The sequence below is a fragment of the Bubalus bubalis genome, chromosome 11, assembly GCF_019923935.1.
Source record: "Bubalus bubalis isolate 160015118507 breed Murrah chromosome 11, NDDB_SH_1, whole genome shotgun sequence".
In the NCBI taxonomy this organism is placed as follows: Eukaryota; Metazoa; Chordata; class Mammalia; order Artiodactyla; family Bovidae; genus Bubalus; species Bubalus bubalis.
The window spans coordinates 56382407-56401346 of NC_059167.1; positions in this window are offsets into that span (position 1 = coordinate 56382407).

Below are 18940 nucleotides of genomic sequence, written 5' to 3' on the forward strand. Positions count from 1 at the left end.
GGACTCTGCCTGCTTGTCCAAAGCTCAGTTTCTCCTAACATGTCCCCAGGCCCTTGCACTGATGACAGATAAAGAGACATGTAGGCAGGTGCAAGGTGCAGGATCCCTTGGCCTTGGCAGCCTACTCAGGGATCCTGCACAAGGAACTCCTGCCTGGCTTCCCAAAGGACTCTGAAGTGCCAGCTGAAATTCTGTATGCTGCCTGAGAACTTTCCAGCTGTTCTCTCTAGCGAGGTCTGAGAAGGTGCTGCTGAACCTTCCATTCAGCATCCAGCCCCCTTCACCTTAGAAGTGTGAGGCTATTTCCAGCCCCTTCCTCCTTTCCAAACTTCAAAGGCTGGGAGAACCCACAGGTGTTCACCTTAAACCAAATCAGAACCCACTGATGCTAAATTTCAAGCTGGCCAAAATCGGTTCTAAACAGATCGGTTCCCTACTTTCACCTGGGCTGGAGCTCCTCAGGCTTATACTCTTCTTTTCCCAGAAAGACGATAAGAGGTTTAGTTTAGTCTCAGCTTTAAGAAATTCAGGGTGTGAGGTGGGGCCCTAATGTAAACTTTTGTTACCACTGCCTCTCTAAGTATTTTTCTGACAAGCTCAGGGAAATCCATATTGTCATCAAACCAGGACAGCGTTATTTTTCTCTTCCTTCTTTTGTCCACCTGTGGGCAGGTTGCAAAGCACGTGTGGCTCATTCTCAACACATTCTTGAAAGTAGCAGCGACTTCTGAAACCAACCTCTTTTCTGCACATCAGTTCTCCAACAGAGACATAAACACTGTCCCTATAGCTCTGCTGTTGGGGTTGCAGTCCATCTGCCACTCATGAGGATGTTTGACACTTCAGGTAAGTTCCCAGCTCTAAGGGGTAAGAGTCTCAGATGTAAGCTCTGACATCATTTTCTTTATTTTTCATACCAATTTAATTTCTGACTGAGGCGGCCCCATAGGGCTAGTACTATAGTGTAAAAGTGAGTATTAGTTGCTCAGTTGTGTCTGACTCTGCTACCCCAGGGACAATAAATAGCCTGCTAGGTTCCTCTGTCCATGGAATTCTCCAGGCAACAATACTGAAGTAGGGTGCCATTTCCCTTTCCAGGGGATCTTCCCAACCCAAGGATCAAACCTGGCTCTCCTGCATTGCAGGCAGATTCTTTATCGTAGGAGCCATCATGTTTATGTCCCCATAAAATTCATATGTTGAATCCTAATCCCTAATGTGATGGTATTGGAAGGTGGGGCCTTTGGGAAGTGATTAAGTCATTAGGATGGAGCCCTCATGTTGGAATTGTCAAACCTAAGATCATGTGCCCAACACAGCGAGGCCAAACAAACTGAAAAGCTGGAGTTGGGAACAGAGAAAGGTTTACTGCGCAGCCTAGGAAGGAGAACAGGCGGCTCCTGCTCAAAAGACCTGAACTCCCCAATGGGTTTCAGGGAAGTATTTTTAAAGGTGAGGGCAGGGAGTGACAGGGTATGTGAATCAAAAGATTGTGGTTGCTGGTGAGGTAACAGGGTGTTGTCAACAGAGGTCAACATTATCAGGCTTTGGGGGCTAAATCCTCATGGTCATCAGGTATTTAACTTCTTCCATTTTGTGTGTGTGGGGGTGGGTAGTATCTGTAAAACAATGCAGGAAACGCATCAGACACGGTTATCCAGGTACTTCAGGGAGGGACTAAAAATTCTGTGACTGCTGTATGGCTGATTTACTATTTAAATTCTTAGCAATTCTCCTGGTCCAACTGCTATTTTTGTCACTACATATTCATATCCTTTCAATAGTTAATTCTTGAGCCAGGCTTTTGTGACTCAGGGGAGACCTGGAGATTACAGCTTTTCTACAAACAAGAAGCAGGCACGCCGAGGTTATGGGGGGAGAGGTCTGTTCCAGGAAGGCCCCATAGGGCCCTGGTCCATTACAGAATTAGTACCACTAAAAAAGACGCCCCAGAGAGCTCCCTTACCACTTCTACCATGCAAGGACACAGTGAGAAGAATGCCATCTGTAAACTGAGAAGCAGGCTCTCGCTAGACACTAAATCTGTTGATGCCTTGATCTTGGACTTTCCAGCCTCCAAAACTAGAAGAAATAAATGTGTTTAAGCTAGCCAGTCTAGAGTATTAATATTTTGTTATAGCCACCCAAACAGACTAAGATAGCAGGCCTAGCAGAACATTTCACCTCATTCTTTTCTTTGTTTCTTTCTTTTTTTTTGGTACCCTGTGGCATGTAGGATCTTAGTTTCCTGACTAGGGATCAAACCTGTGCCCCCTGCAGTGGAAGCATGGAGTTTTAACCACTGGACCACCAGGGAAGTCCCAGTATTTTGTTACAGCAGTCACACAGACTGAGATAGCTGGCCTGGCAGAACATTTCACCTCATTCTTGGGGATTGTGCCAGGTTATCTGTAACATACAGATATGTTGTTATCTGGGTCTGCTCTCCATCCCTCACCCCGCTCTGTACCCAGGAGGCTGACTTTGGGCTGTATCAGCTGACTTCTCTTGCCCTCTGATTTCTAGACCTCTTTTGAGTGAGTCATCTGTGATCTGCCAGGATCCCCTGCCGGGATATGCTCCCCTTTTAGTGTAGAAAGCTTTGCAGATGGGGACCATCTGGTTCTTAGTCATAAGTCTAAACAGGTCACTGCACAGCTGTCCACTGTCCCTGTCTGTGGAACCCTTCAGGTCTGACAGATTGTGACTCCTCCTGTTCCATGTTTGAGATGGATGTGGGAATCTTAAGGGAGATGGCCTAGAGTCATGGCCATGCAGATCTCTGCCACTTTGTGGACCAGCAGCTTTGGGGTCACCTAGGAACTTTTTGGAAATGCAGACTCTCAGGTCCTATTCAGACCTACTGAGTCAGAATCTACCTTTTAACAAGATCCCCTGGTGATTTGTGTGTGTATCACAGGGTGAGGGGAGTCTTTCTACCTTGCCTGTGGGGCAGCCAGATTCCTACTACTCCAGGATAGCAAATCAAGCTTATTTCTCTAGATTGGAGCAGGGAAGCTCCCAACCTCCTCTGTTTCTACAAGATACTTTTGTTCATTCTAGCAAGTCTCACTCTCTTATCATGTCTAGGAACCCTTTAAATACTCAAACTTGATTGCACATTAGAATCACCAAAGGAGCATCCTGCTGCTGCTGCTAAGTCGCTTCAGTCGTGTCTGACTCTGTGCGACCCCAGAGACGGCAGCCCACCAGGCTCCCCCAACCCTGGGATTCTCCAGGCAAGAACACTGGAGTGGGTTGCCATTTCCTTCTCCAATGCATGAAAGTGAAAAGTGAAAGTGAAGTCGCTCAGTCGTGTCTGACCCTCAGCGACCCCATGGACTGCAGCCTTCCCGGCTCCTCCTAGGTCAATTCAATTAGAGTATTGGGTGTGGGACACAGGTGGCAGTCTTAAAAATTCCCCAGGTGATTCGAAGAGGAGCCAGGGTTGAGAACCACTGCTTTAACTTCTCTGAAGGGCTTCAAAATGTCAAAAGCAAAGCCCCCAAAGGACTCCAGGCTACTCTTGCTTAAAGGTAGAAATAGGGAAAAATACAGAGAGAGAGACATCATTAGCTAATAATTCATAATACCCAGGCTCAGTAGCAAGGGAAGTTGTCTCAGCACTGTCTTATGGGTCTTGATGATCAGGTCTCTGGTCTTCTCAAGGAAGAAAGGGAGCTCCTTGGAAGCCAGGTGCTCTCTCAAACTTCATTGTCTTCCTACAACTCACAGTAAAGAGGTTTTCTGAAGGTACTGAGGTCAGCATAAATGTATACAAATATAATCTTTCCCTTTTCTGAACTTATTGCCTACATTAGCCATTTCTCAATAACCACTGCTATCCTGCGTGCTTTTTCTTTTTACACTCTCATACTGCAAATTCATTTTCCTTATGTTTGTGTGTCTTTGTCTTCTGTTCCCTAAAAGCTCATAGGTGTCTCAAGATGAGTATTTGGTGTCATCTCCCGAAGCCTAGTATAGTGCTTAGTAAGCACAGAACTCGATCCATTCAGTGACATACTCAACAGAACTGACCTGTCGTCACTCTTTGAGGACAGTTTCCCTCCTAGTTTATCTTGAGCCCTTTTTTTCTAGTCATAACTTTACTAGGTTCTTCTTTTTAAAATTTCTTATAAGTTCAAGCTCATCTTAAAAAAGTTTATTTTATTGAAGTACACTTGATTTATGTTGTAATTTTTACTCTATGGCATAGTGATTCAATTATACATATATATATCCATTATTTTTTATGTTTTTTCTATTATGGTTTATCACAGAATATTAAACATAGCTCCCTGTGGCTATACAGTAGGAGCTAGATTCTTCTTCTTTTTTGAAAAAGTATTTATTTGGCTGCACCTGGTCTTAGTTGCAACATGCAGAATCTTTAGTTGCAGCATGTGAACTCTTAGTTGCTGCATGTAGGATCTAGTTCCCTGACCAGGGATTGAACCCATGCCCCCTGCATTGGGAGCTCAGAGTCCTGGACCAGAGCCACTGGACCAGAAATCCCAGAACTAGGTTCTTCTTAAAGCATGCCTTTGGTCTTTCCTCTGCCTTGACTTTGTGTGATAAAAATATCAAATATGAATTCCAGCTAAGCCTTCATTAACTTCTTTCTAAAATTGAGAAAATATTTGTGTCATTGTAGGGTTAATGAGATATTAGCGTGAGATCTGCCCCTGGAATGTGTGTAGAAGCGAAATAAATGGAAATCATTCTGATTTTCCATTAGATAAAAGCTGCTTGAAATACTAATAGGTCAAAGGGCTCAAAGTATTAGGAAGAATGGTGCTCTATTCACATTAAAAAACTGATTGAATTATTTATGGAATGTCTGCTATATACAAAGCAGTCGGCAATGTAAACCCTGTTTCCTAGGAGCACGGAAACATTTTAACTTTAATAGCTGCTTAAACACTTAAAGTTGTTTCCTCATCTGTAAAATGAAAATATTTATACCTATTCAGTTCAGTCGCTCAGTCATGTTTGACTCTTTGCGACCCCATGAGTCACAGCACTGCAGGCCTCCCTGTCCATCACCAACTCTCGGAGTTCACTCAGACTCACATCCATCGAGTCAGTGATGCCATCCAGCCATCTCATCCTCTGTCGTCCCCTTCTCCTCTTGTCCCCAATCCCTCCCAGCATCAGAGTCTTTTCCAGTGAGTCAACTCTTCTCATGAGGTGGCCAAAGTACTGGAGTTTCAGCTTTAGCATCATTCCTTCCAAAGAACACCCAGGACCAATCTCCTTTAGAATGGACTGGTTGGATCTCCTTGCAGTCCAAGGGACTCTCAAGAGTCTTCTCCAACACCACAGTTCAAAAGCATCAATTATTTGGCACTCAGCCTTCTTCACAGTCCAACTCTCACATCCATACATGACCACTGGAAAAACCATAGACTTGACTAGACGGACCTTTGTTTGCAAAGTAATGTCTCTGCTTTTGAATATGCTATCTAGGTTGGTCATAACTTTCCTCCCAAGGAGTAAGCGTCCTTTAATTTCATGGCTGCAATCACCATCTGCAGTGATTTTGGAGCCCAGAAAAATAAAGTCTGACACTGTTTCCCCATCTATCTCCCATGAAGTGATGGGACCAGATGCCATGATCTTCGTTTTCTGAATGTTGACCTTTAAGCCAACTTTTTCACTCTCCTCTTTCACTTTCATCAAGAGGCTTTTTAGTTCCTCTTCACTTTCTGCCATAAGGGTGGTATCATCTGTATATCTGAGGTTATTGATATTTCTCCCGGTAATCTGGATTCCAACTTGTGCTTCTTCCAGCCCAGTGTTTCTCATGATGTCCTCTGCATATAAGTTAAATAAGCAGGGTGACAATATGCAGCCTTGACATACTCCTTTTCCTATTTGGAACCAGTCTGTTGTTCCATGTCCAGTTCTAACTGTTGCTTCCTGACCTGCATACAGGTTTCTCAAGAGGCAGGTCAGGTGGTCTGGTATTCCCATCTCTTGAAGAATTTTCCACAGTTTATTGTGATCCACACAGTCAAAGGCTTTGGCATAGTCAATAAAGCAGAAATAGATGTTTTTCTGGAACTCTCTTGCTTTTTCCATGATCCAGCGGATGTTGGCAATTTGATCTCTGGTTCCTCTGCCTTTTCTAAAACCAGCTTGAACATCTGGAAGTTCACGGTTCACGTATTGTTGAAGCCTGGCTTCGAGAATTTTGGGCATTACTTTACTAGCGTGTGAGATGAGTGTAAATTGTGCGGTAGTTTGAGCATTCTTTGGCATTGCCTTTCTTTGAGATAGCAATGAAAACTGACCTTTTCCAGTCCTGTGGCCACTGCTAAGTTTTCCAAATTTGCTGGCATAGTGAGTGCAGCACTTTCACAGCATCATCTTTCAGGATTCGAAATAATTCAACTGGAATTCCATCGCCTCCACTAGCTTTGTTGGTAGTGATGCTTTCTAAGGCTCACTTGACTTCACTTTCCACAGTGTCTGGCTCTAGGTGAGTGATCACACCATCGTGATTATCTTGGTCGTGAGGATCTTTTTTGTACAGTTCTTCTGTGTATTCTTGCCATCTCTTCTTAATATCGTCTGCTTCTGTTAGGTCCATACTATTTCTGTCCTTTATCGAGCCCATCTTTGCATGAAATGTTCCCTTGGTATCTCTAATTTTCTTGAAGAGATCTCTAGTCTTTCCCATTCTGTTGTTTTCCTCTATTTCTTTACATTGTTCGCTGAGGAAGGCTTTATCTCTTCTTGCTATTCTTTGGAACTCTGCATTCAGATGCTTATATCTTTCCTTTTCTCCTTTGCTTTTTGCTTCTCTTCTTTTCAGAGCTATTTGTAAGGCCTCCCCAAACAGCCATTTTGCTTTTTTGCATTTCTTTTCCATGGGGATGGTCTTGATCCCTGTCTCCTGTACAATGTCACAAACCTCCATCCATAGTTCATCAGACAGAATGTGGTCCACTGAAGAAGGGAATGGCAAACCACTTCAGTATTCTTGCTTTGAGAACCCCATGAACAGTATGAAAAGGCAAAATGATAGAATACTGAAAGAGGAACTCCCCAGGTCAGTAGGTGCCCAATATGCTACTGGAGATCAGTGGAGAAATAACTCCAGAAAGAATGAAGGGATGGAGCCAAAGCAAAAACAATACCCAGTTGTGGATGTGACTGGTGATAGAAGCAAGGTCCGATGCTATAAAGAGCAATTTTGCATAGGAACCTGGAATGTTAGGTCCATGATTCGAGGCAAATTGGAAGTGGTCAAACAGGAGATGGCAAGAGTGAACGTCGACATTCTAGGAATCAGCAAACTAAAATGGACTGGAATTGGTGAATTTAACTCGGATGACCATTATATCTATTACTGCAGGCAGGAATCCCTTAGAAGAAATGGAGTAGCCATCATGGTCAACAAGAGAGTCCGAAATGCAGTACTTGGATGCAATCTCAAAAATGACAGAATGATCTCTGTTCATTTCAAAGGCAAATCATTCAATATCACAGTAATCCAAGTCTATGCCCCAACCAGTAACACTGAAGAAGCTGAAGTTGAACGGTTCTATAAAGACCTACAAGACCTTTTAGAACTAACACCCCAAAAAGATGTCTTTTTCCTTATAGGGGACTGGAATGCAAAAGTAGGAAGTCAAGAAACACCTGGAGTAACAGGCAAATTTGGCCTTGGAATACAGAATGAAGCAGGGCAAAGGCTAATAGAGTTTTGCCAAGAGAATGCACTGGTCATAACAAACACCCTCTTCCAACAACACAAGAGAAGACTCTACACATGGACATCACCAGATGGTCAACACCAAAATCAGATTGATTATATTCTTTGCAGCTAAAGATGGAGAAAACAAGCAAAACAAGTCAGCAAAAACAAGACTGGGAGCTGACTGTGGCTCAGATCATGAACTCCTTCTTGCCAAATTCAGGCTTAAATTGAAGAAAGTAGGGAAATCCACTAGACCATTCAGGTATGACCTAAATAAAATTCCTTATGATTATACAGTGGAAGTGAGAAATAGTTTTCAGGGACTAGATCTGATAGAGTGCCTGATGATTTATACCTATTAGATAAGGTTAATTGAAGATAAAATGAGACAGTGCTTATAAAGTACATAGTATACTACACATGCTCAATAAATGCCAGCTGTAATTCCTAGAGCTTGTTGATAAAGAAATCAGCTGGAGGACTTACCTGGTAGTCTAGTGGTTGAGACTTGGCTTCCACTGAAGGGGAACAGGTTTGATCCCTGGTCAGGGAGCTAAGATTCCACAACCCTCATGGCATGGCCAAAAAATAAAAATCAGTTGACTATGGGAATCTTCAACTGATGGCGATTTCCCTCATGACAATGTGTACAGGGCAAAGTTTTTACAATAGTTCTGCTTTGAAGGAGATTACGAGTATGTTCCACCTGCAGAAAATACTTGCTGGAGTCTCACCTTTGAATCAAGGCTGAGAGATTGTTCTTTCAAAATCCGATAGGGGGCACAAGGAGCCACTTGTGCAGGACAGGCACTGGCCAACAGAGTGCTTTATCGTTCCACTTTCAGGGGGCCTTCATCTTGCACGTGTCTTCCTAGTCTGTTACATGGCCACTCCATAAGTAGCTGTGCAGAATAGACTGTTCAAATATACAGACCATGGTGATTATGGGTTTTCCTTAAAAAGAGATGTGGCCTAGAAGGCCGTTAAGAATGAGCCCAGTCTTCCCCAGATATTTCCCCCTAAATATTCTACTCATCTGAAACTAATTACAATAAATTACTTAAATTCCAGATTGCCCTTATATGGAAGTTAACTACCATTATCTGTAAATATATTTCTTGTAGAGACACATGGTCAAGAAATCTAGTAGAGGGTCTATTGTCGTTATTAACAGTGCCAGCTCTGTCATCATTGGGTAGTGTGGCTGCTAAAGCAGTGGGCACTGGTCGATGAGCTGGAGGAGTAGGGGAAGATGATTTGCTATGTTTGCTAATTTCTGTAGCTGTTTCCACCATGGCCAGTTTCAAGTACTAAGATGAAGTCCCTTAACACAGAGTAGGGGAGAGATGAGCACAATATCCTAATTAGGTAATGCCAGAGTCTTATTTTATAAATATTTCCATTATCATCAGAAGTGCTAAAAAAAAATCCATATTGATGATTTGGGGCTTCCTTTTCTCTTTCCTCTAGTTAAAAAACAGAGTCGGAATGAGAAGTAGGAGGAAGAATGGACATGTGTCAGAGCATAGCTCAATGTCACGTAAGATTTTTTGGCAACACAATGGCATCACACTCTTGATTTACAAAAAATCATAGCTGATTAAAATCTAAGCCTTTTTAGCTGTTATTAATCTTCATAGCCTTTATGCTCTAATTCCATTTTAAGAAATATAAGTTCAGTGAATATACTAAAACCATTGAATTGTACCCTTTAAATCAGTAGGTTGAATGATTTGTAGATTTAATCTCAATAAACCTGTTAGAAATACAAGTTCAAGAAAGAAAGACGTGTGTTTTATTAAGTACTGAATTTGATAGGGACTTCCCTGGCGGTACAGTGGTTCAAACTCCATGCTTCCACAGCAGGGGAAATGGATTCAATCTCTGCTCGGGGAACTAAGATCCCACACGTTGTGCTGTGCATCCAAAAAGAAAAAAATGTGGTATTTTATTAAATAACTAATAAATTTTAACAGATATATTACCTCATATGATTCTTTCAACATTTGAGTCCTACAGGCATTAAGGAACTGGGGCAATTGGAGGAGTTAGGATATAAACTCAGGTCTGCCCAGGATGCCCATATTCATGTTGTGGTCTTTGCATGCTACACCATCTCCCTATCCCCTGCTATGTGTGAGGCTTTGTGACTAGTGCCCAGTTGAAATCAGTGGAGGAGTCTGCCAGGCAGGCAGGCCTGCAGGACCACATGGCTCCTGAGAGTAGTAACAGGTGACATAATACTTGAGAGAGACTCAATTAGAATCAATTGAAATTAGAAAGATCCAGAAGCAAAATGTAGGTGTCCTATACACGGAATAAATGTGATTATTGGCAGTGGTGAAAGTAGGGACTGTGACATGGGGGAGGAACAGTGTGAGAGACCCAGACTGGCAGCGTCAGTCAGGCAGGACAAGCGGCAGTTTAGTGAGCTGCCAGCTTGGTGTGATACCTGGAGAAAATAGATGTAAACAAGTTAAGAGTCCTGATTTTGAAAAGGCCAGGGTCCTGGTCAGATTATGGAAGAGGAGCTAAAACCTGGGGAGCCAAGGACTCAGACTCTACAGCAGGGAATTAGAACAAGGACTCAATACCAGGTTGAAGGCAAAAGCTGAGAGGCCAGAACCAGGGCATCTGATCAGGACAAGTTATAGGATATCCTAATTATATCCTGAACTACCAAAACAGGGCTGTTTAAGGCCTTCAGCTAGAGACAGGATTTGACCCTGAATCTGGGGAAGGGCCAAAGCTACAGATGAGTGGCCAGTGGCCCAGCCATGGGGACTTACAGCTCCTTAGAAGAGAACAGTGCCTATGCAGCTGTGCCTTGTTTTGTCTCCTGCAACATGCATGACCAATGACAGCTGTAGGTACATGTACCCCTTTAAAAATATTCAGGTTTAGACACAATTCTGGGCGTGCCATCTACGATGCCAGCTGCTTCCTACTACACAAGAAAGCATTTCAGGAAGTGACTAAGAGAGAACATTGTTTTGGAATAACTATGAATCTGTTCTATTCAGTTTTATCATCAGCAAAAATCACTTGTATGCATGTCTGATTTTGGCAGACCAGTGTGATGGGACCACCCCACCCCCACAGGGGCATCCCCATGTGGACCCTGCCTGTGCAACCAGAATGCCTGGCTTGGCCTCTCTTTCCGTGCCAGCCCACTTGCTTAGCCAAGGCTCCTTGGGTTTCACGTAACAGATACAGCTCAAGCTTGCCTCAGCTAAAATGGAGAGTGGGCTGGACATGGGCCAGGGCCGGAAGGGCAGCTGGGCCTCATGGGGGTCAGAACAAAGCCCTGAGAGGCCCCTGGGAATGTACACAGCTATTCTCTCACCCCCTCCCCTTTTCTTCCAGTGGCAACCTGGTTTCTCATCTCTACTTTTTTCTCCCTGACACTGTTTTAGTCATCTTTCTCTACATTCCAGTTTTTCCTGCCTCCCAGAGCACATAGTGAAAATGACCATGCCAACCCCTAATTGTATGCTGTCCTAGATCTGGGACTAATAGTGACTGACCAGAAGGCCTGTGTCCCCATTCCAGATGTCCTGCAGAGAGAATCTGGCTGTCTCAATTTGGGTTGGGAGTGTCTCCTCCAATCAGTTGTGGGCCCTTGGGGTGGTAGTGACTCCTGGGGCCCACCCCTGAGGGAGCAGATGGCACAGAAGCTCTTAAAACAGGAGACCCAGACTGAACGAAGACCCCCTAAGGTGCCTACTCCCTCCAAACTGTCGTTAAGACAGCCAGTGGCTCTAAGACCCCCCTCCACCCTGTTCCAGCTGCCTCGCTGTAACTCTGCCTTCTCCCTGAAACGCTGAACAATACCTAAACATAGTTTAACTGAAAAGACCTTCATCACGAACGTCACCAAACTGATGATGAAGGTTTGCAAGTAAAACATTGTTTTTCATGTAGAATAATCTAGGAACTATACATTAAGGGGCAAAACCAATTTAAACTAAAGACCTACCAAGTACAGTGGAACTGAGCCTGTTTTACAAGGATCTACATGGCCTAACAGTAGATTTTTTACAGGAAACAGAATTACTTAGGTGTATGTACAAGCAATTAATTTGCAAAGTGCCTTTTAAAACAGCCCTCATATTATATCTGAATGAAAAGTGTCATATTTATACTTCTCTAGGTATCCAAAGAATAAAACCTGAAATCAGAGATTAGAAGCAGAAAACATGGAGGTTCTAACATAAATGAATTTGTGCCTCAGATTAATAAGGTAGCATTAAGGGAACTCTGGAGCAGGTTATTAAATCTGAAGGCTTTAAAAGAAACTTTATTTGGCTGCATAGGGAGGATTTTAGTTGCGGCACGCAGAATCTTTGCTATTTTTTGTTGAGGCATGTCAGCTCTTAGTTGTGGCATGTGGGATATAGTTTCCCAACCAGGAATTGAACATGGAGTCTTGGGAGCATGGAGTCTTAGCCATTGAACATCCAGGGAGGTCCCCGAAGGCTATACTTTTAGTCTCAGAAAGCAACTAAGACTGCTTCCTAGCAATCTTCCATGATGATGATGATGATGATGATGATGATGATGATGATGGTGGTATTATCTGAGCACTAATTTTTTGCTAGGCACTGTGCTAAGCATTTTACATAGATTATCTCATTTAATGTTTATAACATCTTTATGAGATGGATAGTATTATTTTCCACATTTTACAGATGAAGAAACTAAGGCACCATGCTAGTCAAGTTCCCACGAATGGTAATTTGCAAGAACCAAGATAGAAGCCCAAGTCTGGCTGAAGCTGAAGAACTTAACCAATATAAAATGTTTAGATCTTCCAGCAAGAAATATTTTTTTATTGAAAATGAAGTTCCCTAATGAGCAGAAGGCATTCCTATCATTTTTTATCTCATGAGGAGTTTTCATTTTCAATGCATCTAAGCAAGTTTGTTTCTTTTGCTTTTGATCAGAGTACATCATGAGAAACGCTGGGTTGGATGAAGCACAAGCTGGAATCAAGATTGCAGGGAAAAATATCAATAACCTCAGATATGCAGATGACACCACCCTTATGGCAGAAAGTGAAGAGGAACTAAAGAGCCTCTTGATGAAAGAGAAAGAGGAGAGTGAAAAAGTTGGCTTGAAGCTCAACATTCAGAAAACCAGGATCATGTCATCTGGTCCCATCACTTCATGGGAAATAGATGGGGAAACAGTGGAAACAGTGTCAGACTTTATTTTTTGGGGCTCCAAAATCACTGCAGATGGTGACTGCAGCCATGAACTTAAAAGACGCTTACTCCTTGGAAGAAAAGTTATAACCAACCTAGACAGCATATTAAAAAACAGAGACATTACTTTGCCAACAAAGGTCTAGTCAAAGCTATGGTTTTTTCAGTAGTCATGTATGGACGTGAGACTTGGACTATAAAGAAAGCTGAGTGCTGAAGAATTGATGGTTTTGAACTGTAGTGTTGGAGAAGACTCTTGAGAGTCCCTTGGACTGTAAGGAGATCCAAGAAGTCCATCCTAAAGGAAATCAGTCTTGACTCTTCATTGGAAAGACTGATGTTGAAGCTGAAACTCCAATACTTTGGCCACCTGATGGGAAGAACTGACTCATTTGAAAAGACCCTGATGCTAGAAAAGATTGTAGGCGGGAGGAGAAGGGGATGACAGGATGAGATGGTTGGATGGCATCACCAACTCAATGGACATGAGTTTGAGTAAACTCCGGGAGTTGGTGATGGAAGGGAGGCCTAGTATGCTGCAGTCCATGGGGTCGCAAAGAGTCGGACACGACTGAGCAACTGAAAGGTACTGATGTCGAGGGGAATGTAAAAATGTTTAAGACCCTCTTAGGGTTTTCAAGGAGCTCAAGGTCATCTAATATTGAGCAAGAGGATATACAAATAGTTATAATAGAACACTGAATATGAGGTGCCATCCCAGTAACATCTTAGCTCCAGGAGATGAAGGGGAGGAACAATCATGTCTACTAAGTATATAAAAATTACGATTTGCTCCATATGAATGTTGTTAGCTGAATCATGTGAGGGATAGAAATCCCTTGTTAGCCAAAGTAATCAACTATTCTCAGGTGTGATTCCCAGCAGGGCCACTATGACTTCTGGTTAATTGTGTACCTGTGTCTTTAAGTGAACTGTGAGTTGTGACCCTTTGTAATAAGCTGTAAGACTAAAAGCAGGAATGGATCTTAGGTTTGACCCTTGTTGCCTGTTCTCAGTAAACAAACACTGTCCCTAAAGAAAGCACCTCTACCGTGAGCTGTCAGCCAGCAAACCTGGGACGACAGGGAGAAGTGCAAAAAAAAGCTCTCCCCTCAACAGCAAACTTGCAGTCTCAAGATCTTTCCAAAACAGCCCCAGGAATAAATGAGTACACCTGTTCTTTGTCCTTTGATTGCAGAAACCAGTCCACCATCTGCAGCCAGCTGGATCCAGTGGATCTCGGTGCCGCCTGCCATCAGAAATCTGAACTGTGCACTGATCGCTTGCTCTGTGCTCCACTGCCAAGACCAAACCCGCTTTTTGTTCAGGTAAGGCGAGCCCAGCTGGGCTTTTCTTCACCCCTGAAGTCGGCAGTGGTCTGTGAACAGGACTTAGAGGCTTAACTGTGGCAGTAGAAAGCAGGATGAACTCCAGACTCTGGATAAAGTAGCTCTAATGCTCCTTTTCATTTGTATACAACTTTACATGACAAAGGCCATCACCATCACCATTAATTAAACCTACCACTCAGCGCCCTCTGAGCCAGGTCTGAAGTAGTCTGCTCATTTTACAGCTGACAAAACAGATAGTAAGGCTTAGGGATTTGCTGAGGTGAATTAGTGCTCAGCCAAGGAAACTTGCCCCAGTTCCCTTTTGAGTTCATTCTTTTTTTTTTCTTTTTTTGGCCTGGAAGAGGCCTTCAAAGTACCCAGTTCTTAACTCCAAGCACCTTAAGGACATCAGCTGGCAAGAGCTGCTTGGCAGCGGAATGATAGCCGTTATGATTGGAGCACAGTATGTGGCTTGAATTATTTGAAAACAGCCAACTCTTATTTTTCTGGCTTTCAGTGGATGTTAAACACAAATGCACATAAAGTTTCTCCCATCAGGCCAGAGAGCAGGCCAGGACATGTGGGCAGTTGTAGCAATGCTGCCTTTGACATTTGACCTGGTGGAAAGCAGCCTGCTCGTTACCCACTCTTCACCCCTCTCTTACCAGATTCTTTACATTAAAATTTCAAATGAATTCAGAAGCAAACCTATTCCAAGAGCAGGCCTAGTCCCATATTGGTGGGATGTGGGGAAGAGGAAAACCAGAGGCCCACATACCATATGTCCATGTAAAAATTGTAGCTGAAGCTAACAAGCTAGTTAGCCCTGATAGGCTGGTTAACTTTCCCTATCTTGACAGACTTGTCTTTATAATGACCTGTAATATTAGTTTGACTGATGCAGAACTTCTCAGAGCTCCACATCAGAATGGTCTGGTTCCAGGAGAACAGTTCTGACCTGATGTCCTTCCCCACCGACAGGCCTGGCCCATATCAGAAAGGGCCTCATATACATTCAGTGATGATCCCACCCCACATCCATGCAAGTTCCTGCCACATCAGCACCCGCTCATGACCACCACCTTGGGCCTGTGGTACCACAATCAATGGCACAAGCTACTCTTGAAAGAATAGATCAGGAAAAGAGGTTCATGCCAGTTGAAGAAGCAGGGACTTGGGTAGGGAATTCTGGGCTTAAAAGCAGGGCAGGGCTCTGAGTGAATAAATCACTTGGCCTGTGGATTCCTTGACTAGTGAAGAGGAGTGACCAGAAGAGAATAAGAGGGGGCTCTCTAAAGAGTGGGCCCCAGGGAGGGACCTCTTGCCAAGATCTAAGAACAAATGATATCTAGCCAAAGAATAAGTCATCCAGAAGTGTGAGTTAATATTGGAGTCTATACAAATCTGGTTACCATAAAATAATTTCATTTCAGTTATAAGACCCAGAGGCATGAGCTGTTTCAAATGTTATGTCTGCCGCCTTCCACAAATAACTTACTTACTCTGGGCAATAGGCATGGTCTTCAGTAGGTATAAGGGCCAGAAACCAAATGAATCAGCTCTGTAATTAAATATTTTACTAGAGAGGCTGAGCTCCCATAAAAATAACCAGATGTCTGAACTCTAGATGGTGACACTAAGTAGGGTACCCCTGCTATTGCCACCCCAAAATGGACGAACTAGGAAGAAAAAGAGAAGCATGACTCCCTGGTCCCCTGGAAATGTGCTGCCATGCTCTTTGTGGAGGGGTCCTTAAGTCAGTCAAGGTTGCTAGGACCCTGGGGACAAAACAGATCCCTCTCTCCACATCATTTTCCATAGCAGCAGAGTCATAATCCCAGTCCTGGGGCTTGAGATGAAAAGAGGTTTACATCACAAGCTTTCTTATTAACTCATATCTCTGTTTCAATTAATGATTTACAACATTTAATTTTAAGGGAACTATATCCACATATAAAAAGTATTTTTATCACCAAATTCTGAAGGCAGGACTTCCCAGGTGGCACAGTGGATAAGAGTCAACCTGCCAGTGCAAGGGACACAGGTTTGATCCCTGGTTCAGGAAGATTCCACAACTAAGCCCGTGCGCCACAGTACTGAGCCTGTGAGTGGCAACTACTGAGCTCACATGCTGCGCTGCTGAGTCTGTGCGCTCTCGGGCCTGCTGGCTGCAGCTGCTGAGCCTGTGCGCTCTCGGGCCTGCTGGCTGCAGCTGCTGAGCCTGTGCGCTGCAGCTCTGATGCTCACATGCCTAGAGCCCGTGCTCTACAGCAAGAGAAGCCACCACACTGAGAAGCACTGCGCAGCACCACAATGAAGAGCCCCTGCTCACGGCAACTAGAGAAAACCTGCGCAAAGCAATAAAGACCCAGTCAGCCAAAAATAAATGATTAAATAAAATTGTAAAAAAATTCTTAAGGCAAAAGATATAAATAAGGAAATGTATAAGATGTATATTTTGATGCTAATTTGTGGCTGCTGTGTATGTCAATGCCAACAGCACTGAATTCTGGATTCTTTTTTAAAGAATGAGATTTAAAATATATATATATATATTTATTTGGTTGCATTGGGTCTTAGTTGCAGCATGTGGGATCTTTAATCTGATATTTGAAATCTTAGTTGTGGCATGTGGGATCTGGTTCCCTGACCAGGGATCGAACCCAGGCTCCCTAAATTAGGAGCATGGAGTGTTAGCCACTGGACCACCAGGAAAGTCCCTGAATTCTAAAGTCTTTATTCAAGGCTTTAGTGAAGACTTCTCCTACAGTTTTGTTCCTAATGAAGGATGTATTTCCTTAATGATCTTTAGATAGTGTTTATATAAATTAATTCATTATTATTATTATTTTGCTTTCAAAATGGAGATAAAAATACAGTCCAAATCAGAATAAATCAATTCACACCATCAGATAGTGGTCACATCTGCAGTGTGGACAGATAGGTTCTCTTCCTGCCCCCATAGACTTCTCCGCCAAAGATCCTCTATCTGTTCACACAGACTCTTTCTGCAGAGCCAGGGACAGTCTGTGTGCCTGTACTGACCCCATTTCTGGTTGCCACTTGACAACATGACCCATCTACTTTTGTGTTGCTACCCACACAACTGGCCTACTTCCTGAAAGCATGCCCTCTGCCTCCCCACCGCAGTTTAAATTCCCATGCTATCTGATTCATCCTCCTTGCCCTTCCAGTTCAGGTGAGTTATAGGTCCAAAGAAGGTGACTTGGTGCTGTCAATAAGACTTTGCTGGAATGCTACAGTTCTGTCATCGAATGGCAAGCATGACTCTCAGATGATGTTGATAGCTGCTGATAATATCTGATGTCACTGATACAAGGAATGTAACTTTTCATTTATCCAGAATAGTTAGGGAACAGGTAGTTCTAATAAACTGCAATCTGCTTAACTATAGACTACCAGTTTTGAAAGAAAAGTAAACTAATTTGGAAGGAACTATAAATAACACAGCAGCACATTACTAGCAGATCATAATTTTACCTGGCATTGTAATTATTTATGTGTGTGCTCCACCTCCCCTGCAAGGCCATTGAGTTCTTAAAGGATGATTTGTATCAGTTTCATCTTTATTCCCCTTACTGTACTTAGAGAGTTGCTTTATATATTGTAGATGCTAAAAAATGTTTTTATTAGATGAATCAAAATATAGTTGATCCTTGAACAATGTGGGGAAAGGTTGCCTACCCCACACAGTCAAAAATCTGCATTAAACTTTTCATTTCTCCAAACTTAACTGCTAATAGCCTACTATTGAATGGAAGCCTTAGCAATGACATAACAGTCTAATAACATATATTTTGTATGTTATATGTAGTGTATATAGTATATTCTTATAATGAAATAAGCTACAGAAAATTTTATTAGGAAAATCATAAGGAAGAAAAAACATTTACAGTACTATACTGTATTTATTGATACTGTTTAAGTTATTTGTTTACAAGATGAATCTTGTGTCAGTACCTGCATCCATGTTATCTTACATGATACAAAACACTGTAGATGTCACACTTTTACCCAAAAACTTGGTTTACCTCATGGTGGGTGTTGAGCCAAAAGACACAACCAAGCCAAAGATCAGAAAGAGGAAGTATTTATTACTTGCAGCAAGTAAGGACAACGCTGGAGATCTTTCCCAAAGAAGTGTCTCCCCAAACAGCAAAACTAGAGGTGTTTTAAGCCAAAGGTACATGCATGTATATGGAGGAGCTTGAGCAGAGAAGAATTTAGTGCAGAACTGAGGCAGATGTCAACAGAGTCCAAACTTTAGTTGATTGAAGTCACCTGGGTCAGAAAAGGTCAACATAATCATTCCTTAGATTCAGGTTGATCTGGTAATTTAAGTGCTTCAGGCTCTTCTTTACCATTGAAATACAACTGGGAGTCTTTACAGCTGATTTTTTATCTTTGCTATTGTTACTTCTCTTGCCTGATGACACTCATTTGTTCCTGCATTCTTTTGTTCCCTTCAGTTCAGTTTAGTCGCTCAGTTGTGTCTGACTCTTTGTGACCCCATGTATCACAGCACGCCAGGCCTCCCTGTCCATCACCAACTTCCAGAGTTCACTCAGACTCAACGGCCATCGAGTCAGTGATGCCATCCAGCCATCTCATCCTCTGTCGTCCCCTTCTCCTCCTGCCCCCAGTCCCTCCCAGCATCAGAGTCTTTTCCAATG